The sequence below is a fragment of the Strigops habroptila genome, chromosome 3 (assembly GCF_004027225.2).
Source record: "Strigops habroptila isolate Jane chromosome 3, bStrHab1.2.pri, whole genome shotgun sequence".
Classification (NCBI taxonomy): domain Eukaryota; kingdom Metazoa; phylum Chordata; class Aves; order Psittaciformes; family Psittacidae; genus Strigops; species Strigops habroptila.
In genome coordinates this window covers 62,013,610-62,038,182 of record NC_044279.2, presented here as the reverse complement: position 1 = coordinate 62,038,182, position 24,573 = coordinate 62,013,610, and the positions used below count along the sequence as shown (strand labels likewise).

Here is a 24,573-nt window from a genome sequence, read left to right as displayed (position 1 = left end):
AAATAGATCTCTTGTACTGACATTGTTTTGAGACTGTTTATAAAATTCTCCTGCCTATAAAGAAACACTTTGGCACATCTAAGGGGAATGTTGTTTCTCCAATGAGAAAAACATGGGTAGCTCTTTTGCTGTGGTTTTGTCTGTCTTGAGTTCTGCTTTTGCATCTTCAGATCAAATTGCTTCTTCAGATTCTGGAAGATGTTTGCCTGTTTGGAGAGAGTCTGTTCGATTTCTTTTCGCCATGTGCCAGAGGCGATTTTCTTGGCCTGACAAATTGCAGCGTTATGTTTTTGGTTTCTGTATTTGTACTCGAGTTCCACTTTTTGAAACGTCCTTTTTTTTGCTTGTGGGTTTTATTTAGTGGCTTTTATGTTTTAAAGATTATAACTAGGTAAGAGTTGGCTGCTGCCTTTACCCAGCAGCTTCCCTTCCTTTGCCTCTCCCCCACCTCCCCGCTTGCTTGCTGCCAGCTGGAATAGAAAATTCCCGACTTTCTGGTAGATGGCAGCATTTACTGCCTGTTTTCCTGCCTGTCTCAGTGCTTTGCTGGAGGAGCTGGATGGCTAGTTTCAGTTAATACGTGCTTATATTGGAGTACCTTGTTAAAGCAAGGGGGAAGGGGCTGGATTTTTGTCTGCTTTGTCTCAGGCTGCCAAGAGGGTGATACCGGCTGTGGTTACGTGCCTTTCTCTTTTTGGAAGCGTTAGTGTTGCTTTCTCTGAGCGCCTTGGCAGAAGGGGGATTTTCCTTTTTCATAACCTGCTTTTGAGTAGCTCAACCTCTAAGTAGAAGGTGATGCTAGTCTGTTGCACAAGTCTAAAGATTGACTGCAGTATGCATATACTGTAAATACAGTATAGATAGTGTATGTTCAAGGTTTATTGAACTCAGGTGAGGCTTTGATTTTGAACATAAAAACTAGGATTCTTCTAGAAAGAAATCTGTCATTAGTACTGCTTTAATAGCAGAGACTATCCAGGCCCTTTAAAATGGGTGGTATTTTCAATCTTTATTGCAAGTTCACAGTATTTCTTCCTTTTTGCAAACCTGTACAAGAACATAGTCAATGTCCAGCCTAAAATTTTACTTTGGCATAAGCTTACAAGTGGACCACGAGGAGAAAAAAGTACTGTGGGAGTAGGATGTGGAGTAAAAATTAGTGGCACATACCTAGTTTTCCCATGCCATTTTCATGTATGTCAAGGGTGAAGAGAATTGTAATATTCACTGTTTTCATCCTTCCTGTAAAATCAAGCATGCTTGGCTTCATTGGGTAGCTGTGCTTTAAACCAGTTAGTATATGCAAGGGGGGAAAAAGTGGAAGAATATTTCTGATTGTTGCTTTTTATGTCATTGAAATGATTGAATGTTAGGGGAGGGAATGAAAATAGTTTGTTGCATTATGGAAGCACTGACTTTTGTCTTCAGATTAATTTTTTGTCTCCAAAAAAAATATAGTTAAAATGTGTTCATTATGTTTTTACTGTTAACAAAAACATTTGGATGTTTTTGCCAATCATATCAAAGACACTGTAAAATCATTAGAACATATATGGAAAATTTCCTCAAGAATTTATAATTCCCTGTCTGCTAAAAGCATTAGCATTTATGGAAAAACTTTATAATACCTGTACTGCAAATGCTAAATCATGTGTCGCTTTCCTAATGAACATCTTTAACATGTCGCACTTTTTTTGGCCTGTAAATCTACTGGAACTGACCAGATTCTCATGTGTCTTGAAGGCAAAGGTCACTGGCAGTTTAGGTGTATGTCAGTGTGAATAAATCATTAATTCAGAAAAGGAAAGAGGGTGACGTTTGTAGTGATAAAAGATTTGCTGCATAAAGTAATACTGTTACTGCTAGGAATAGAAATCTTTTGACTGTTTAGTCCATTCTCACCCTCTTTTTTCCTTCTTCCTCCCCTCTGTCCCAACTTTGAGTAGATAGCCCAGGGGAAAGAAATAAGTATTTTTTTCCCAGGAAATTTATTCTGGCTTTCCACACTCTGAAGGCAAATTCTGTTCTTTATATAAAAATGAATATAAGTTCTCTTTCAGTATCTTTGAAACTTTAGATGAAGTAATGGACAAATAAATGAAAGAATGTTTGGTTTGTTTTTTTTTTCCCCCTGAATAAATTCACTTCGTGTCCATCCTACCCCTTAAGATGCATGTGATTAGAGTAAGAGCTGTCTCTGTGGTAACCTTCCTGCTCTTGCTATTCAAGCCAGAGGAGAACATACGAGGCGCATCTTAATAAATGCAGACTATCTTATATTACGAGCTTTGTCTTTTCAGGACAGGCTAAATGTTTGGATGGGATTTAGCTTTTGTTTGAGGGGAGTGTGGTTGTTTTTTTGTTTGTTTGGGTTTTTTTTGTTTTTTAAGTTGCATTTGTATAGTAATTTACACTGCAGATCAAGTTACTTCTTTCAGATACTTCTGTGAATAAGTTATGTGTGTTCCACATTAAAATATTAATGGGGGATATATTTGACTCCTTGGCACAGGAATAACATTTTCCAGGTGAAGTGAATGGAGGTTGCAAAAGCTATGCCAAGTACTGCAGTGCCAAAGAAAAGGACTAGCTTATGCATAATTATTCCCAGATGTACTTCCTACAGTTAATTATTGCATCACGCTTACCGTGGTGAATAAACTTGTAAGCAGTTGTTTTTTCCAACTCTTTAGGTTATGCTTATATGACTCATTTAAATATGGATTGTTCTGGAATACCTTTTGCCACATTAACCTGCATTCATACATGAAGAGGCACAAATGATCTGTATGTGGTTTGAAAGCAGAAAAGTGCCAGGAAGGGACACCAGTGTAGCAGTCAGTTCAGCTTTCTGAAGTTCTTCTAAGCTTTAAAACTTAGGTAAAATATTTGAGGGTTAATACTGCTTTTTTGTGAAGCTTAGACTGGACATTGTGTTCTTGTACAGGTTTGCAAAAAGGAAGAAAATTGAAAGCTTTGGAGTAAACGTGCATTACAGGCAAACAGGAATGCTGATACTTTACTTTTGCGTATTGCTTACCAGTGCTTAAAAGAGCAGAAGTGCTATATCTTGTCTTTAAAATAAATATCGAGGGTTTAAAATTCATATCCAGAAGGAATAAATTTGATAATTATTAAAGGTAACTTCTGTCTTCAGACTGAACAGGAAATTCAAATGCTTGTCAGTCAACTTACACAAGTCATTTCTCAAGCAGACAAGAGTCTGAAACAGTTTGTCAAAAGAGATTGAAAAGGAAAGAAGTAATATACCACAAAGTTACATTAAAGAGTCAAAATACCCTGCAAGAAAAACAAGTTTGGCTTGATGCTCTTTAGTAATTCATGTTTGAAATGTGAAGTGGTGATAGTAATTTTGAATGATGGTACCATAATGGCGCTAAAATATCTGTATACATGTAATTCAGATATCTGTATTTCTAAAAAGTTTTTGATAGCATTTCTTTTTTCTGTATGCACTCTCTGGATGATTCTTACTTACATTGGTTGGCAGTGGAGTACTAGATTATTGCTTAGGGAGATTAATTTTTACCTCCTATTGTAAAACCTAAAGGAAATAGTAATTCTGAAATCTGGGGGCAGACGGATGAAGGATTTCTCAGAATATTATTAGCCTTATAGCAAGCTATTAAAAACCAAAACAAAGCGAACAAATAGAAAAAGGAACAAACCAACCAAAACTAACCAAAAAACAGACAAACCCCACAAACACTGCAACTCCTGTGTTAACAGCAAGTCTTTAGTAATAAAACAAATAATAATACAGTAAGTAATACTTACTGTAACAAAACCTTATTTTCCAGAATGTGTGTTTGTCTTAAGAACAAGTTTTTTAACACTCATGGCAGAATTAACTTTTTTAATACTACTCATACAGTATTTTGATGTTCCAGTCTGATGAACCCTGGCAGCATCTTCTCTAGGCTAATTTAGATTTTAAAAAAGCAACCAAACAACACAAGTCTGAACACACTGTCTATCAGAAAGAGGCAGGGAAAGATGATATTGCCAGCAAAGGTCAGGATTTTAGCATGTTAGCACATTAATTGAGACTTATTTTTTGAAAGGTACTTTTTTCTTTGTCTGTCAAACTTCCAGTTCCAAACAAGTGACTGAATTTCAGACCCAGTTTTCTGAGCAGGGAGTGTTTGGGTGTGTTGGGGTTTTGAATGCAGGTCGTGTTTTGTTCATTTGCTTTAACAGTGAATGGATTATTCAAAATAGGGGAAAAATGACTCAATCTGCTTTAGGCATGGCTGTGCAATCAGTGTATATCCCAGAACTTCTTATTGGGCTGGGCTGTGGTGTGACTTCAAGTGAGATGGAAGCTGCAAGTTTATGCTTCAGGAGCTGCCCGCCTGTAAGTGGAAAAACTAGAAGTCCATCAATACTCGATTAGTAACCCCCAATTAATAGTTGGGATTTATTTCAAACTGCTGTCTCATTATGCCTTGCAAGTACAAGATATTGCCAGAAATAAACACCTGTAACACACCTTTTGCTAAGGAAATAGAACAGTCTTATTTTTCACTAGTGTCAGAATGCTGCTGGCCTATTGCAGTGACTGGCATCACCCTACAACTGAGATTGTGGTAATGCATTTTTGCAATTCTGTAATATCTGAGCATTATAGTCTTAGCAGCTAAGGATTTACCAACAAAGAATATTAATCCATAATTAATGTTGTTTCATAATTATTGTAACAATACTACATGTGTATATGAAGAGTAAATTAGATCATTGTGTCAAGTGTTTTCAAACATAATTTGTTTGAAGTGCAGCATAGAATATTGTGTGGAAAACTGTAGCTCTGCTTTTAAACTGCTTCAGACCAGCGAGATTTTTAAGATGGAGGAATTTATGTGATGAAAATGTTAACTCCTGTTTGTTTGCACATGGTTTTCTGAAAATTTTGTAGCTGGACGTGACATAGGAATGGTCTGATAGGGTTTGCTCTGTGCATATGTGAAACGAACATTGCAGGTTTTGTGTACCAAACTGCTTACTGTAAAACTGCACACTGCAATGATAAACATCTGTGTGTATAATACATTGTAGTAGACAGAGCTTCTGTTCAGAAGAGAAACTTGTAGATAGGTCAATATAAACACTTTTTCAAGTTTTGTCCATTTATGCTGTTTGCACACTGATAGAGAGACAGGACTCAGGCAATGCTGCACCAAGATTCTGTTTTTCAAACACTGAATTGCTACAAGTAATTCAGGGATTGGTTTTTTTCTAAGTATATGTGACACTTTTCTCCATTCTGAGTTAAGACCAACAACAGTTTGCCATCACTTTTTTTCTTTTTCCCCCCCTTTTTTTTTTTTAATTTGGAGTTATGCAATTGTTTTAGCAGTTTGTTTTGAAGTCTTGAGTCACAAATGGCTTAAAAGGTGCAAAATGAGCAGCAGTCTTTCTACTTATTCTCATCTCCTCAACAGTGGATTAGAGTAATAAGATTCTTATGTAATCAGTGGAGAACGAAGCATTAAACTTTACTTTTAGTTTTCTGTTTTTCAAGTAGTACTGCTTTGGGACTGTTTGTATATATGTGTGTGTGTGTATACATATATATATTTCTAAGTAATACCTTGGCCTTAAAAAACCCAAAAATCTGTCAGAGACTGCTTGAGAGAAGTTTAAGTGAAGCTGTGAATGAACTTCCTCTTGCTTGCATTGAAGCCACACATGTTGGCTGTCTTGCTCATTAATTTTTCTTCTTTTTTTTTTGGACTAATTGGGGTTTTGGAGCTTGGTTTCAGCATGTAGTATACCACACGCTGCACCATTCAGACTTCCTGTGATTTTTTTTAAGTGCTTTGAATAAGAATGAGTCTTTTACTTGTAGGAAGTCAAATCTTCAATGTTTACCTTCGTGTTTGTAAAGATACTGTAAGTCCACATTATTCCCATGTCAGTGTGAGTACATCTTAAAGATGGGTAGTTTAAGAAAATATGAATAGCTTGCAAAATAATTTTGCTGTTTGCTATCTTAACTAAAATTTGACTGTAGGATTCAAAACTGAAGAGATTTTTTTAGTCATGCAATTCCAGTTGAATTGTTGACTTTGTTGTGGTTTTGTTTTTAGCTTATTTCCTGTGAATCATGTCTGAATGGTATCCTGAGTACAAATTATATACTTTTTGAAGGACTTGAAATATTGGAGAAATAAAAAAACTTTATTCCTGGGTTGTTGGCCTGAAAATAAAAGTACATTAAAAAAAAGCATTTGAAGTGTTGCCCCATCTAGGTTTTATTGATGCATGTAGGCTTTTTCATATTGAGGAATATAAAGCTCATTAGATCAGGCAAATCGACTTTAACAAAAGGGAAAGCCATAATACAGTGATTTTTGTCTGTGCTAGTGTTATTATAACTGTCACTTTGATTAGATTTGCTTTCAGCAGGTTTAAGTGGTTGGTATCCATCCAACAGTGGGAGTTCTTGGTGAGGATAGCTCTGCTGGATTGGTGGCAGCTTGTACAGAATGAAAGTCTGTAGTATTAGTGGCTAATCCGGCTGGATGTGGTGATTCAGTTGAGAATAAAATTAAATAGCTACACACTAGCTTGTGAATTTGTTGTCTAAATATATGAAATAGTATCCCTGGTTTAGGCATCGGTGGGTGGGAACCCCTAATAAGGACTCTTTTATTAGGTGTCTTGACTGAAAATTGTAATTACATACCTGTGTTGTGTAATAAAGTTCAATTTCAGATTAGCTGTGGATCATTCAGAGTTTAATTATCCTGCTCACTGATTTAATAATCTTTCAGTGTCTGTGTCTTGAGAATTACTCTCCTCTCCCTTCTGCAATCCATGCTACACCAGTTTCCAGGGAAATAGGAAATAGCTCTGGCCTGCTGGTGTAATTTGAAGTGAAAGTCAACTTCATGCCACAAGTTGGTAGATCATTCCCTATCTTGTTGAAAAGGATGTTGGAGAAAACAGGGAAATAGTAAAAACTGTTTAAAGAAATATGTAAGTTTGAAAAAAACCCAAAACAAACCAAAACCCTAGACATGTAATAAATTGATACCACAGTACAATTCCTACTGGTCTTTAAAGTAGCTGAGAAAAGCAGCCAAATACAGGAGAAATTATCTCAGTAGTTTGATATGTTCTGTCTTCTAGGTTTCTAACAGAGTGTATTTGCCATTTTTGCAGCAGTTGCCAGAAACTGAGATAGCCAGAGATGAGGATTTTTGTTTTGGTGTTTTTGGGGAACAAAGAATTCCTGGCCAACGGAAGGTCTGGGGTATCTTTGTATTTAACTGCACCTGATGGGTTTCTGAATTCATTCCTGAACCGATGCAAACTCTTCATGAGTGGTTTTAGAGGCTAAACAGAGCTCTGTGCTCCAACAGCATGTATGAAGGACTATCACCTATTTAGTTTTGAATCGCTACCATCTAGTGTCATTTGGTACATCCTGCTTTTCATGTAGGTGCTGTGTTGCACTGTTTACCATAAAAGCTTGAGTGATAAAATGATCTTTACCACATTTTCCATCTGTCAATCTACTTTTTTTCCTTACATGTGGAAAGTGTTCTACATGCCTTAGTCATCCTTGTTGCCATTCTTTTGGAACATCTGTGGAGTTTCTGTGTTTTGTGTGTAAGGACTAATCTAGACACAAAACTGCTTTGTCTGGTACAAACCATAGGGCCTGAAAGCTCTGTAAAACCTGACATAGAGTTGGAGACCTTCCAATTCTGTGGAACTGAGGCAGTTTAGATACCTTGGGCAATAGATAAGCTCTGTGGTTACAGAACACTGGCTGCTTCACCCTGTTTGAGCAGTTGTTGAATTCAATCTGCCTTGAGTCAATTAGGTGAACAAGGGTGCCATAAAGGCTTCTGCAGTTGTGAAAAGAAATACAGAAAAATTATGTAGCTGAGCTTTCTGCAGTGACCTTACCTTCTATCAGCCCTCATGATTTTTTATTTATCTTTTTAATATCTTTTTTTTTTGTTTGTTTGGTGGTGGTTTTTTTTTGGGGGGGGCGGGGGGGGTTTGGTTGAAAAGTTGCTATTGAAAGCTTTTCAATGAAAGATCATCATTGAAAGATGTTCTATATTAGGCTTGAGATACAGGATCCATCTCTCCCCTTTTCAGCCTCTACGCATTTGCAGGTGGTTCCTCAGAGCCTGCAGTGTATTTATTTTTTTACTTGCCTGGTTGTGAGTTTTCATTGAACATAGTATTCTTTTTTTCCCATTTCAACACTTGCAGAATTTTTTTTTCTTTCAGTAAACTTCTCTTACTTTGCTATTTAGAGATGCTGATCTGTATTTTGCTTTAAATAATTCTGAAAGAAGTAATATATGTTTTCCTTCAATATATTACGTTTCCTGTAATGCAGAAGAGTTTGTCCTCCTCTCTTTCATTGCACAGATTTAATCGATATTTTGCATATCGATAGACTTTGGAAATGAGGTAGAGAACTTAGTCCTTGTTCAACTTGGTTCAGCCAGTACTCATGTCCGTAATTACATATTGGGTATGCAGTCAGCAAGTTGTCAGAGTAGCATGTTTTTCTAGGTAGTTAATTTTAAATTCATTAAATGATTGTATTTGTTTTATAAGTATTAAGTAATAGCTCTACAAAAGGCTATTTTTACTTTAGAATTCATTCCATTAATATAAAAAAGCTTAATACGTGAATGTGTAACAGCAATTCAGAATGAGTTTAAGAACCTTGCAAAGAGCTTTTGCTGGCTAGTAAGTAAGTTTGAGAGGAGAATTCAGATATTTTCCAGATGGAATCTCAGCAGTGTTAACTCTGGCTTTATCAGTTAATGAAAGGGATTCATGCTATGTGGCAGTTATTGAATAAGGATTTGAAAATTGTTGTAGGCCTTGCAGCACAAACGGGCTGCTGAGCCTCGATGTTTCTTACACAAAAACTTTAATGAGTTGTTTCACTTGTGTTTCATCCAAACCTGAAAAATATTTTATGCTGCTTTTGTTTATGCTAGATAGAATTGAAGGATGTGTTATCAGCCAACCAAGTCTGTAATGCCCTAAAAAAATTTCTTGAACTTGTGCAATTTTTGCAGTATCAGAAATGTTCAGAAAAGTCAATTGTGTTGGACATCAAGAATAAGTATTAAGATTGGATTCTTGAGATTGTTGATTTTGAGCAGAAATAAGCATGTTTATATACGGAATCACTAGATTTTAAATTTTTTTTTAATAGTAATTCTGGGAATAGACATAAAGGAATGGCACTAATGGATTGAATTTTAGAAACAGTCAAGAATTTGCCTTACCAAGTACAGTTCTTAGAAAAGAAAATTTGTTAAGGGAATAATGGATGAAGGGGAATTCTGTCTACTCTGAGGATAGGTGGTGGGTTGTCTGCGTAGCTAGAGCTTGTCATCAGGATAGGCACATATGTAGCTTGCATTTATCAAAGGTGGTCTTGATGTCAAACACTCTGTAAAAATATATTAAAATATATATAAAAATATCTATATACAGAGAGATATATAAATGGTAATGCACAAACTCATAGTTGACTATTCAATTTAGTTATGGGTGTATGGAGAGTGAAATCAGACAATGAAAAGACAGACTTACCAGAGGTTTGCAATAACTTAAGAAGGAGTAGAATACAGGTCTCTTCTCAGCTGATGTAGTAAATGTATTTTGTGGATTCTTTGATGTCTCGTTTGCCCTTTTGTCATGTAATTGTAAACTCCTCCATCATGAAGACTTACATGAAGAGATGGGGTGAGGAGGACATCCTTTAGAGAAAGTTCTTGGCATTAGTAATGGTAATGTCCTTTTGGTGGGTTGTGTGAGCCCCACAATTTAGTTGAAGACTCTCTGTTCTTCTTAGGTTTACTGCAAGTGCACTGAGAGTGCTATACGTGTGTGGAGTGAGACACTTCTTGCTTCTCTGAATTTCTGGAGTTAACTACTCAGATAAACTGTGAAAACATAGGGAGTGACCGAAGTAAAACAGACACCGCAGGTAATAAGTGCTGTCTTTCTGTGGTGTTTTTATGTCACAGTCCTGATTTTGGTATTAATCAGTTCCTGGTGCCTTTAGTCATATGATATGTGCATCAATGAAAGTTCAGAAGATTTGTGTGTTCTTTTTTTCTCAACCATTGTTGTTCCTGATTGTTCAAAGTTACTATTCATGAGTAATATTTAACATCTATTCATTTTGCTTTCAGTATTGAAGGCTTTCAGTATTGAAGGATGAGTTAACGGAGGGGGGAAGAAAGGAAGAAAATTGAAGGAGGCAAAATAACACATGGGATGGAAAGGAAAGCTGTAAACCAGTGAGACAGCCAAATAAGATGCAGGAATAATCACAAAAGAAAAACAAACCCAGAGAAATATTAGTATAGAAAGACTTAAATATTACACAATCAGCACACTGGAAATATGTAACACAGGTAAAACTATGGGTACAAATTGAGAACATAAATGATATTATGTAAATAAGAGGAAAATGACTCATCTTTTGAACTTTGCATATGTAGTTTTTTGCTTGTGATTGTCTAGACCTGATTATACTCTTTTAATTGGTTTTGTTTGAAAAATGTTCTTTCAACTTGAATAGGTCAGCCGATAATTGAGACATAAAAACATAATGGCAAACAAATTTTTAAATTGCTACACATTTCTGGAGAATGTAGCTTTACATAGAAAAGGAAGACATTTTAGATATCTGTGATGTAATATTTGAGAGAGGCATTTTGAGGTATTACTTACAGTAGGTCAAATCCAGGAATTGTGTGCTTGAGTGACCATGCCAAAGCTGAGAAGAGAGCTTGAAAGAGTTCGTATGTAAGAGACATGATTGTGGATTTTTTTTTTAGGATGCCATAAAGTCTTGTGAAAGTCAGCTGTATATAATTTACTGAAGAGTTTGTCATATTTAGTTAAAAACATCAGTTGCATTAAGTCAAAGCTTTTAATAAAGTCCATATAAAGCCTAGTTATAAGCTTAAAAGGAAATATTCATTCTGAAATAGCGATGAGTTTGATATTGAGACTTAAAATGAACCTAAACAGAATGCAAAATACCAATCTTATCAAAATGAGCTCTTGTGCTGTCAGAACACATGATCAAAGGTGTTTGTGTGTGAACTGTTGCCAAGAAGCTGTTAAAGGAGCAAAGAGGTTAAAGTATTCACCACATGATTTCTTGATAAATATATTAAAAGAAAAAACCTCAGTCATTAAACACCTTCTGTTGTAACTTTTAACTGAGTGCTGAGTTTACTGAAGCGAATCTTATGCCTGTAATACTCTCCTAGGTCTTTATAGCAACACACAGTAGTTTGGCATAGTTTTAGTGTGCTATGTGATAACAAGGCTTTGGTTTGGATATCAGTGCAGAAACTTCATAAAAATGTTTCAGCTTCCAGGTCTGAAGTTTGATTTTAATCTAGTACCAGCTTTGTCAGGTTCAGAAGAATAATTATTTTCTGGAAGTCCTATGTGCGGGGTATATTTTTCTACTTATGTATTGATTTATTTTTTTTTCTTTCAAGATATTTATTAGATTGCAAATCGACAAATTTATAGTCGCTATAAAACTTTCTTATTAAATGTGAAGGTATTCAAACTCAAATTTATGTCGTCGTAAAGAAATCCTTTCAAGTTCAGTGAGAGAATTCTTTGCAAGTAGCATTTTGCATTAGTTGTTGAATCAAAGTATTTTGGTTTCAAGTGCTGTTTATAGCCCCTTTGCATTTCATTATTGTAGCTAAAGTTTGTAGGTCATTAAGACAATAAGATACAGATTCATCAAAAGAAGGAACAGAAACTGTCCTGAAACTTACTTAAGCTCCTCTAGCAAGTTGGACAGATGTCCAAGAAATGCAGAGGAGGTTTTTCCATGAAAATTGGTCCTTTGTGGGAGAATATACCCACAAAAATTTAACTTCAGAGCAGACCTTTTGGACTTGTAAATTGTTGTCTAGCCTGAAGAAAATTCTAATAATTTGTGCTCAGCTTGATGGGATTTTGGGAAGCAAAGGCAAATAAACCTGAAACAAGAGAAGCGTGTACTTCAATTTCAATGGATTTTGTTAGTGACTTGTTTTCCCATTCGTCTTCTATATGTGGAAACTGCAAAGTACTGATTAGGTAGATACAGATTTGTACAATTAATCTTTCTTCAATGGCATTTTAAAAATTTATCTTACTTTGATGCTAGATCAAACCCATGTGGATGAAAACATTTCTCGCTCAGGAAGTAACTCTTATGTTATCGACATCTTGCAATTTAAAAATATGTTGTATTTCACCAGTCTAAATCTCTGTGGATGTTCAGGGACCAATAACAGAGCGAATGATAAAAAGTTAGGTGATGAGAGAAGATAAGCTAATTCCCCCTTTTTTCTTTTTTTTTTTTTTTTTAAGAGTTCATTAGCTGGCAAAGAAATGCTGAAATACTTATCAAGAAGCAGACTTTACATCACTTAATAGTAGACTGTAGAATTAATTTGAATTTTGCAACCTGGATAGCTCTTGTAGCAAGTGTTGCTTTTTGTATGTATTGGAGTTAGAAAACTAACTATCAAGGTACCGTGTGATTAAAAATCAAATGAATGCAGTTAGCATTATGTGATTATAAATAAACTTCTTTTTATAGCGATGCAGTGTTCTCTCTGGAATATGAAATGGGATGTTTCAGTTTGGTCGTGAAATCAGGTTTAACTGTGCCATAGCGAATTGTGCATTGTGAATGCTCCATCCCTGGTGGTGTTCAAGGCCAGGTTGGACAGAGCCTTGGGCGACATGGTTTAGTGCGAGGTGTCCCTGCCCATGGCAAGGAGGTTGGAACTAGATGATCTTAAGGTCCTTTCCAACCCAAACCATTCTATGATTGTATGATTCTATGGCTCTATTGTGCATCTTGACTTCTGAGTTTATGCCTGGAAGGAATTTCTGAAGTAAATGTACTTCCTATCATCATTTTCTGTGAGTTCAAAGGCAATTGGCAAGCATATCTGTTAAAATAATTACCTTAATAAATAGTTTGTATTCATGCCGAGAGGATTTTCAAAGAAAAAGAGTGCCAAGTGTGTCTTAGACTTCTGGTATCTGTGGCTGAAGCTGCAGATTCTTATAGTAAATACAAGCGTTTTTGCATAGATATGAAAACCTCATTTTTAAATATAGTCGTAGATATTAGTGAAGCTTAAAAATAATGTCTTGCTTCTCTACTGGACATTGTATTAACCTTTATCCACTGTTCTAAAAGTAGAGGATTTGATACATGCCTTCCAAGTGATAGGGTTGATTCCAGATTCAGTTAGGTATTTCTATGTCCAGCTGTGGTAGAGATCAGGAGGTGGGCTGTGTCAGTTTTTATATAGCATCTTTTAAAATACAGCATACATAAAGTAGCCTGTCTGGCTTTGCTTTCAGCTTGAATGATAAGCAGGAAAGCATTTAAGAAGAAAACAAGAGTGCCTGGGGCATAGCTTTTGTCTTCCCACAAGAGGGGAAAGACTTAGTGTATTCATTTGAAAAATGAATATACAATAAGTATGGAAAGAGGCCTGTGAAGGAGAGAAAACCAAAACCTAGAAGACTTCTATACTACTTGTGTCTGTCTGTGGGTGAATTAAAAGATGTTAATCTCTAAAGGAAAAGAGTTTGATTATCTGTTTTCTTTGACATAGGATTTTTGCATGTGAATAACCTGGCTTTTGATATAAAAATAAATAGCTTCATTAAAAAGCTAAATGGTCTCTTTATATATAAAGAGATGTTAAGTGGGGGGGAAACTACTTTGGAACATAAATCACTTGTTAGGTGGTTCTCTATCCTTCCTTCTTGCCTCTCCCCATCCCCTCCCCCAGAAAAAGCTGAGCAGAAATCACCAGGCGGGATAATTCTTTAATTGATTTGGAGAATATTTAACAGATTTGTTGTCTTTGTTTGATTTGTGATTTGTGCTTCTTAGTGTTCAAATCATATGCCATCCTGAAAAGGTTTTCAGTCTATTACAGTGTCATCGTGTAATTACATTGAAGCACATGATGATAGTGTTTAAGCCTTAGGATGCCTTGCAGGGAAGTAGTGAAAATAATTATCTGTGCATCAGTGCAGATTAGAAAAAAAAAAATCAATACTGCTTGGTGGCTGAGTTTTGTGTATTCCAATTAATGATTTTAGATTTGACTTAAAGTTCTGAAATTGTTTGGAAGTAGGCCATCTCATGCTGAGATGAAGCATCAGGCCGTTTTAAATTAGATACTGAGCATGCTCATATCAAGTACTCACTCTTAGATTTTGCACTGTGTGTCTCGGTTCCCTGTTAGTAGAGCTGTCATTCAACTGAAGTAGAGGAGAGCACAGCATGCCCTTTTGTCATCTTTCTATCAGTGTACATATGATTTCTCTTGGAACTGGGAACTTGAGATGTGAGACGAGCCTTGCTGTTAGATTGCCAGTGTTTTTGGTGAGTGGATATTGATCTCTTTCCTTTCTCTTGCCTTTATATAGCTCAAATAAAACTCAGCTTCATAGTTCTCTCTATTCTCTAATAATGGTATCTATTTGAAATGTCTCTGCCGTTGCACACTTCAGTAAAATAATTCTGGTACCTAGGTATTAATTTCTTTATTGGAGAAGAATTGCTTTTTTAGCAGGAATGCTAGGCTGTTTCACTCATTAGTCCAAAAAATGGGCATATATCTTCTTTTCTCCTGACTTTGAATTAGCTAACTATTCTAAATATAGCAACAGTTCTTCAGCCGTCACTTCTCAGTCATTTTTCATTTTCTTCTTGCTCTTATGAAGTTGGTTTAAAACCTAGATGGTTTTGTATGTCTCATATTTTAGGGGGAGTGTGAGTAGTCTTGCAAAAGAGAATTTTATTTATGTAAGACAATGCTGAAGGATATTTACAGTACTTGATTCCAACACAGATTGCTAAACAGGGTAAGTTAACTGTTGTCATCTGTTATTTTTGCTGATCATATTGCATGTATTTCCTTCTTTAATCAGCTAAGAAATAGAAAAAGGCATCTCCTAGTTCTTTGTTATAACTGAGATTTTGCGTTTTGGTAGGATATATTAGGAATTTCTGAATTTATAGTCTGTATAGTAGCTGAGGTAGATGTTTGATACAGCTTAGCATTTAATTAACTTTTAATTAACTGTGGGGAGGCAGGATTTATGATTCAAAGTATTGTCAAAGCTTAGTTCTTGCACTCAGCTTAAAAATCTTATTTTCTTCCAAGAGCATCTGCAAAGTCTGACTTTTAAATTCCTTAATGCAATGCATTTAACTTGCAGCAAAAAGTCATTTGACAATATATTTTTGAAACATCTAAACTGGGGTTGTAAAAAGCAGTGAGGGAATTGATAAACACCAACACCCACCTCCCACCCTCACCCCTACAAGAATAAAAAGTTGGCTCCTAATTGCACTTATGTCCCAGTGAATAAAGATGATTTAGTATCATGATTGAACTTCATATGTGTTTTAAGGTTTCAGTTGTGAAATACTAGTGTTACTTCCTAAAATACAGTTAATTACTGGATTGAGGTTGGAGATGATCGTAATTGTAATACGTTTGTTGGGTTGGGAGGCTTGTTTGTTTTCACAACCAGATACTTTTGTTGTGGTCTTCTGAGTAGAAGACCAAATATATGTACTTCAAATAGTCTTATGGATAGAAAATTTAAATTACAATGGAGAAAACTGCTTGTCAGTGAGTTCACTGAGCCTGACAAAAGAGATTCTTGCTGAACATAATCCCGGTTATGATTCTGATTGACCTGACTCATAGGGGTAAAATCAATAAACTGTAAGCTTCATAATCACCTTGACAGTCCTGTCTGGTTGGCAGACAGTATGGACAGTGGTGTGTGTGAATCTTGAGTACTTGAACGTTAGTGTGCTTGACCCCCTGATGGAGGGTTCTGAGAGGAAATTATCTAAATGGTTGTAATAGTTAAGATTATTGTTAAAGCCTGAGGATAATGCATTTAATTGAGGCCTTGCTGTGGCAAAGGTCTGTCATAACCCATCAGAAAACCTGCACTTTGGCTGCCAAAATAGGATTCTAGTGTGTGCGTGTCTGACAAATGGTGAAAGAGAGACAGCTAAGGGGTAACTGCAAACCTGTGCAAAATATATTACTGTACTGCCTTGTTATCTTAAAAATGCTACTTCTAAGCTTTTGCTGATACAACTAGAATATGTCATTTGATAATGGTTGTGCCTTCAGGTACCATGAGCTGTGTGTCTCCGAGATCTGGAAGATGCTACGAAGCCATACAGATCTGCCATAGGACAGTTTCCATATGGACAGCAAACCTAGAAAACTTAAGACCTTTTAGGAAGGGAACAAAAAGATGAGAAAGGTAAAGACTTGCATTGGTGACTGCAGAGCGGGCAATGGGAATGGCAATGTAAGAGGAACAGAGTTATAAAAGGCAAACGTGCAAAGGAAGTAGCACATAGCTGTATAAGCAGTGTTCCTTTATCACTGTGAGGATGCAAAAATGTGAGATTTCTGATTTGGACTGCTGAGTAAGTTTGAACTTAGTATGGTTTACTGAGAGATCCCTTTGAAATAATTAAGTTAAAAAGTATAAAAAGTCATATTCTACATGTTCCATAAGGGAACAATGATTAGTCTCAAGGAAAGAAGAAATTTGCAAGTGTTAAATGTCTCAAATTTTTTTTTTTCTTTTTTAAGAACCTTGATCTTGTCTATTTTACTCTTCAGAATAAGGTTTAGCTTTTCATTTGATGTAAGTGCTGACTCTGATTAGTTCTCCAGAAAGAGGAAATCTTATATTATGGATATAAAGGTTAACTGAAGTTTTAGAAGAAAGATACTGTCTAATCTGCAGTGCTCTTGCTATATGTGCTTTATTTAGCATGTAAGTCCACTTTCGGTCATGGACAGCATGCAGAAAAATTTGCGTTGTGTTTATTATCTTAATGGTGATTGCACATAAATAGGTGAAGTTGAGATCTTGAGGAACCTGACACCCATTTATTACCTTCTGCTTTGCTGTAATTTTACTCTGTATTAGTTTTGTTAATATAAATTATATATATATACACACACACAGAATATGCAGAGAAAGAGGGTGAATGTGTGTAAGGGTCACTGGTTGTACAAGCTTATTCAGAACGAATATAAATTGCACTGAATTGAAAACTAAAAATGAAAAAAGATAGTTTTATTCAATTTCAAAGAATGTTACGATTCAGTTACTTTACACGTGCCACTCATCAGTAGGATTTTATTTTACTTTATTGTGGATGAATGTATAGTAACTTGAATATATAGTAACTTGCAATAAAATACCAGAGTGTAAGGTTAAGTTCTTACAGCTCCACTATAGGTCTCTGGAAGGAGCTTTGAGGTACCCGTTCATGTGACTGGCAGTATAAGGCATGTCATTCACCTTGTTCAATTACTTTTTGAAAAGGACATGAATAAAAACTTACTGACTTGTGTGGCACTTGTTCGCTAGTAGAGTAGTGTACCCATAAGAGAGTGGTAGTGATGTGAGTCATTTTGAAGAAGCACTGCTGATGAAATGATGTTTAAATAAACTTTGTGCTGCTTGAAATTTTTGAATATAAATGTTTGTACAGAAGTAAGGAGGAGGGGGAAATCAGAAAAGGATGTTGAAGTTAGGGATGTGGGATGCAGGGGAAGCTCTCATACACATATATCATTTAAGTTCCTTGCCAATTATTTTTTGAATTACTAAAATCTTTTGGAAGTGAAGAGTCAGTCTTTTTCCATTCACATTGTCTTCTAAATGAAAGTTTTTACTACTGCTGACAATTGCACAAACTCAGTTCATGTGCCAGATGGGGAGCCTGTGACAATTTTAGACTGAAGTTTGTGTAAAAAAACCCCATTGTCAGCATTCTGCATCAAATCTTGACCCATTTTAGACAGTATGCTATAATCTGATATTTTCAAGGAATAATGCAATTTCTTGGTTTATTTTTTTTTATATAGAGTGGAGCTGTGTTTCAAGAGCATGATCTAAATTTACTTTTCCAAATAAAAAAAGAAATTACACACCAGTACTCATTTAAAATAATTGGCTATAATGTCAGCATTGGGTCTGAGATTTTATGGAAAAATGAAGGAATTACTGGCGCTTTCAGTATGTATATAGTATAAGTTGAGAAACAGGTTTACTACAGTAAAAACCTGAAATGTTTTAGTTTGTTTTCTTTTTAAAAATCCTCAAGTTTTTTGCTTGGTGGTTGGTTTTTTTGGTTTTGGTGTTGTTTTTTTTTTTGTACCAGGAGAGTGGAAATGGTAAGGAGTTGGCTAAGACCTTGCTGAATGAACTGAGAATTGTCTCTGCTTTTTCAGTACATTGAGGTTTAAAATTGGTATTAAATACAGTGCTGTGAACTTTTTCAGATTTTAGCCATGTATATACTAGATCGTTGCAATTCAGTAATGAATAGATGCTTAGTGGGAATGTTCATCAATAAAAATTGAGAAAATGATATTGTATAAAGTGAGCATTGGGAGCTTTAGATTTCCTAAAAGATGACCAAGAGTAAAATATTTCGCTTTTGTAGGTCAGAATTTCCAGCCCCCGCAAAAAGAACAGGGAAAAGGGGAAAAACAAGAAGGAAAAAAAAAAAAGTTCAGGGATGTTTCTCAAAATAGTACATTAATTTTAAATTTTCCCATGTGTTCTCAGCACAGTACAGCATCCCTTACCTTACATATATATATGCATACATATTTTTTAAGAGAATCTGGACTACTATTTTATGCTCTGGAGAACATCAACATTTGAAATATTTTAGGATATTCAGTCTTATGCACACTTCACTACTGTAGTAGCGATACGATAGCTCAGTATTTGAACATCTCAGTGGCTTTAAGAAAACTAGAATTGCATTGTGCATTCTTAAAACTAATCTGAATTTAATGGAAATATGTGCCATACAGTGACTTATTTGTTTCTAAGCAAATCACAAATTTATGCTCTTCCAAGGCATGACCATTGAGAAAAAAATAATGAAAAATTGATTTTTATGTACTTCAGGCCACGTGTAGGGGCTTGCATGCAATTCATATCTTGATACATTTTCGTATCAAAAACCGCAAACACCAAAAGGTTTCCATGTTCTGTAGTTTCCCATTTATATAGAAATGATTAATCAGTATTTCCTATTTTAACATTTATTCACAAATCTGTGTATTTATATTTCAGATGCTCCTTTTGCATCTTTTGCCTTTATATATAATGAAGTGTGCAGGTTATTTTTCCAGGGAATTACGTAGGCATCATAACCATGTTGGTAGGTAAGTTACATGAAAATCAACATATGAGCAATTAAATCAAGACTTTTTAATCAGTGAAAACATGGTATTTGTTGGCAAAACTAAATAACACCCATAGTGGAATGACCTTCAAGGTTTTGATATAACAACATTTGCTATGGAATCTTTTTACAGAGGTCTCTTTTTAGGCCATACTGAGTGTGACCCATGATTAAGTTAAAAACAAAAAAGCAAAATGTCTGTATTGCACTATTTTAAATTGTGCCAATTCTTTCTGACAAGATGTGTTCAGCATATGATGGAGGTTTTTGAGGGAAAATGTTCTGAGAATAAATGAGAAAAGGTTTTCAGGAGTGTCATTAAAAAAACAGGAGATCAGTACAATTTTGAGCAATCTTGCTAACTAGAATTTTGTCTGATATAAGACATTGTATCTTACCTGGGAAATCTGAAATAAACTTTTTCTTTGGTTTTCACTGTTCTGAGAAATAGTATGAAACATTTTTTTTCCTCCTGGAGAAAATAGCCTGAGACATCAAGGTTGTCATATCTTAGCAGAGAATGAAAAAGCATGACTTAATGCCATTTTCTCTAATGCCATCTGTTTCATCCCACGCTGGCCAGTACATTTGTTTTCTCTACGAGCAAAGAAAAGGCAGGTATCTTTAGTAGCCCTCATGGTGAGGCTGTCAAAAATAAGTACTTTAGTGCCACCTTTTAAAGTATCTCAAAGTACAACGTGATTCTAGCCATAATGTGTGTCCTGCAGAGGCAGCTTCAGTTACCTGTCTGGTAAAGTCTGGCTGCTGTTCAGTGGATCACAGCAATGCCAGTGGGAGGGAGGATTTGCACAGAGGATGAGGGAAAGAGGTGGTGGCATGAATCAAAATAATTATGAGTAATGGAATTTCACCAGATCCTTAAAATAATATCCTAAAATTTGTCTTACAGACACATCTGTAAGATGTAGCTGGTTACAGATGGGCACTGGTCAAGAGGAAAAGGAAAACCAGCTACTGAATGGCTTACCTAAGCTCTTTGGAGTAGTCCTGGTGCTAAGCAGTCAAGACATTTCTTAACTGTTTGCTAGACTTAGTGAGTTTGATTTTTTATTTTAAATGGTACTTCATAGGCATTGGCTGAATTTTATTTCTGACTGCTTCAGTGAAATAATAATTCACTAAATATCAGTGAATCACCGATATATGAAATAATATTCAAAATAGTGAATATGAAATAATATTCACTAAATATCAGAATAGGTTGAGAACATTCCCCGTAATCTTTTATTACAGCATTAGTATCTCACAGTTGCAGTTGTATTTTGTTGCTTTAATGATGGAGAGTATTTTAGATCATGATAGTACAAATTGGAAATGGAAACAGAAGTTTACTTAACCAAGATCACACAGAAAGTCTAATGAAGCAGAAAGTGAAGCCAAAGGGCATATCCTGATACAATTAACTTGATGTTGTGATCCCTGAATGATTGTCAGTGAAATACCTCAGGTACTAAAATGCATGTCAGTGCAAAGCTGCACCTAGCCCCATAGGAAGGAAAGCCAAATAGCCCCAGAGAAACCTTTTGCTCACAAGGTTTTTGAGATTTAAGCTGCCAGCTTTGTGTTACCCATCTAGAAATTCCTGATCACTCACAGCCCGTTCTGGTATCTTAACATGGCACTGCCCTGTAACACGGTAAGTTTAAGGTCCATACTTCATCAGCTTGGGGCCTGAGCACTATTCTTGTGTAACAAGTATTCTATCCTTGTTACATCCTGCAGTGATTCTTGTTTGCAGGATATATTCAGATTGATAGTTTGATCCATTTGATGCACTTTTTTATTTCATTAACATGTCTGTGTTGAAATCAAGTAAGAACAGTTTAGATTTTGTTTAAACGGAACTATTAAATATATTAATCAGTGCGGGACTTAAACAAAATTAGGTTTGTTTAATTTCTTTTATTTGTTATAGTGACACATCTATTAGAGCAGCAGTGTGTCATCCATCTTCTGACAACTGCGTTGAAGTGATGTTGAGAGATTGACTGCAGTTACCTCCTCCATTTTCACCTAGAAATCTCTGAAAACTTCTGCTGCAACTATGTAAAGATGAAACAAAATCTGAGAACTATATGAAAGACTAATAACACAGCAGTCAAGTGAATAGAAGCTAAGAAATGTTGGAGTCACTGCAGTGTGAGTGCATGGGGATGTGTACATGTGTATGTAAATCCAGCCATTACTTTACATTAACCAGCACCATGCTGTAGTTTCTCTAACACTTCCAGACTTTCTGGTCCAGAAAATGCTTTAGCTTCCCATGCTGAAATTTTCTCTTGTTATGTCCATAATTTTATTTAAAAGTTTAAGTTAAAATAGTAGAGCCATTTCCTTGAAAGACATCAGAAGAAAAATATTCTTAATTGTTTCAACATATTTCAAGCTGATTCTCTGCGAAGTTCTGATATCCCTGTGGTATTGAGGAAAACATTACTATTTAGAAGATTAGACCCTTTTTCAGTGAAAAGCATTTCTGCATATTGTATGTATATGTACACTCTTTTTAACTTGTGGGACATACTGCACACATCAATAGCATTCTTACTGCTAAAAATCTAGGCATTGTGACTGGTAAATATACTTAGAGTTCTCTACAGCTTTCTCATATGGAATGAACATAGAAGTTTAATTAAAGAATTACAGTAACAAGTAATAATAATCAGTAAGACCTTTGATCCCCTAGAAAGCAAATTAGTTGAAGACAGTAGATCGCTTTGTTGATTCTGTTGATCTGCCTCCTTACTCTGGAGGCAGAAATAACAATTTACAGATGTTATGCATTAAAGTTATTGACAAATAAGTCTAGCATGTCATCTGTGTTAGAAACAGAACCCAAATATGTAGAAAAAAGAAGTTGTAACTTTTAATTAGATGGGTTTTCAGAATGTGCCAAATCCTTTATGACTCTGGAGATGGTTACCGGTAATCCTGTTTCTGTCGAAACATTAAATTAATGTTTTCTGACAGGCAGTATTCACCTGTGTAGCTAATAGATATGGATCATAAGAATTTATTCTGCAAAGAGCTGAACTGTTTGTAATGTGAATCTTCCTGTAATTACTGGAAAAAAAAGGTCTTTTCAGTTTGAAGTACTGAATATTTGATATCCAGGTTATTTTTGAGGTTATGGTTGGTGTACCTCAGGTGAACACACTCATGGAAACCATGCCAGTGAAGCTAAACAAATGATGCCCACTGGTATGAACACTTTCAAAATCATTGAAAGAAAGTGGGAGAAAAATTCTTACAAAGCTACTTCTTGTGCCATTGTCCTAAGCCTCAAGGAAAGTCTGCAAAGTGCATTTGAAAGACACGCATGGGAATGAAATTTGGAAATCTGTTATATCTTAAAACTCATGGACTCAGTGGTTTTATACCACATAATTTTCTTGTCCGCTTCAGCTAATCGCACCATTTTATCACCTTCCCCTTTCGGGAGAGAAAAAAAAAAGTAGTAATAATAAATAAAATCAGTAATAAGTCTTGATGCCCTCTACTGGACTCTAGCTTCTTTTCTTCTCAGCTGGTCTGATAAACATACCCAATTTCAACTCAGCATGATAGTATTTAGCTTTCCTGAATTGGTGAGCACTAGTGCTTTTACTTCTAACTTGTACAATGGCTCTTGCTTTGTAAGCTTGTAACTCGTTTCCAGCATTGTCAGTAGATGTAACAAAAGATTCTGGTCCTTGTGTAAACCTTGCCTTGCTGGCTTTGGTGGTGCTTGTAGTAATGCCCATATCAACATTTGATGTTACGCCATGCAAATAGCATTCGTTTTACTGACGGAACATAATCTTTGTGACAGTTTGGTCAGTTCATTGGTTTGTTCATCAGAATAAATGACTCTGGAATCATTTTATGACAGTCCAAGGACATTGACTTATTAATAGCACATAAGAACCTTGAAGTATGCACAAATAATGAAGGTTGTTGTTTCTCTGTGTTAGAAGTGAAGAGATAGTACAGGAATCCTTGGAAATGAGAGGAAAACTTCCAACCTAGAAGTTCGTTCCATGCAGTTAGTTACACAATTGCTAAATATTGTAGTTCTCTTAAATAGTTACTAGACTTTACATGTCACACCCATTAGGCTTTTCCTTGGCTGTTGGCTTCCTCACATTCAATTCGCATTTCTTAGAGTCTTAGATGAAAAGTTGTTTTTCATAAGTGGTGTACAAATTTTAAATAGAGGTCAGGTAGTTGTTAGACGAGGCTAAATTGCATATTTGATGCCAGTAACATGAGCCGGAAATATTTGATGTAACGTAATTTTGCAATCAATCTATGAGTATAGAAGACTGCTGCTTACGTGCTTACTGTATCTAAGGTATACCGTCAAAGTTTCACTAAATATCAGAATTAGTTTTTTAAATAATCATTAGGTTCACCTCTCAGAAAATACTATTTTTACTATGGTCACTTCTTACGAACTTGTTGAAGCTTATGAGAAGGAATGCATCAGAACGCTGATAAGAGTAGGCAAGTGATATTTGTGCGGCAGTGGATTTCTGAGAGACATCTATCAAAAGTGGTTTTATTTTTAAAGATGGCCTTTTTTATTCATCATAACCTGAGTAAATGGCTGCCAACTTCAGCATTATAGATCAATTTAAAATCTGATTTTGTTATCAACTACTTTACATTTGTCAGTTCCTGAAACTTTTTTGTATAATATGGGTTCAAGATGAATGCTTATTTAGATTGTTTGTTTATATTTTGTAGAACAAAAGTGTCCTTTAAGTACTGGAAACTTTTGGTTTGAAGAAACTTCGAGAGCAATACTGTATGAACAAGTGATGCTTTTTAATGGCCTCCCTCTGGATTAATTTTTTTTTTGCCACTGGGGGGAGCAGAAGACTGTCACAGGCTTCAGGGAATAGAATAAGAGCATTTGTCTTCTATTTCAGAAGATTCAGGTCTTTGTGCTGAGCTGTGGGAGACTGTTGGTCTTTCATGTCTGCCACATGCTTCAGAATCTGATTTACTGTGGATAAAATTCTTAAATAATCAGGTTTCATGATTGCTTTTTTCAAAGAGTTATATTCTGAATTTGGATTGGGTTAAACATGAAATGTATTTTAGAAAAGAAAAGGAAGAAAATATCCTCCACATTATTATTAGTATAAAGAATAGATTGTGACTGGTGTTGGTTTAAGTAGAGTGCTAAAATTATTCTCTGAAACTTTTTCTGCAGCTGTGCCTGA

At 35.5% G+C, this 24,573-nt stretch overlaps 1 protein-coding gene across 22 annotated transcripts in view; it reads left to right on the top strand.

The window, feature by feature from the left end:
• Positions 1–24,573, top strand: part of PLEKHA5 (pleckstrin homology domain containing A5) — a 169,130-nt gene that overhangs the window by 52,140 nt on the left and 92,417 nt on the right. The window contains exon 1 of one of the 22 annotated variants that reach the window (XM_030478404.1): positions 14,328–14,464. The exons of 19 other annotated variants lie outside the window; for them this stretch is intronic. The gene's annotated coding sequence lies outside the window, so the exon portion shown is untranslated. Of the gene's footprint in view, positions 1–14,327; positions 14,465–14,776; positions 14,947–16,358; positions 16,378–24,573 lie in introns of those variants that run through there. 2 more of the 22 variants (XM_030478406.1, XM_030478405.1) reach the window with 2 other exon arrangements.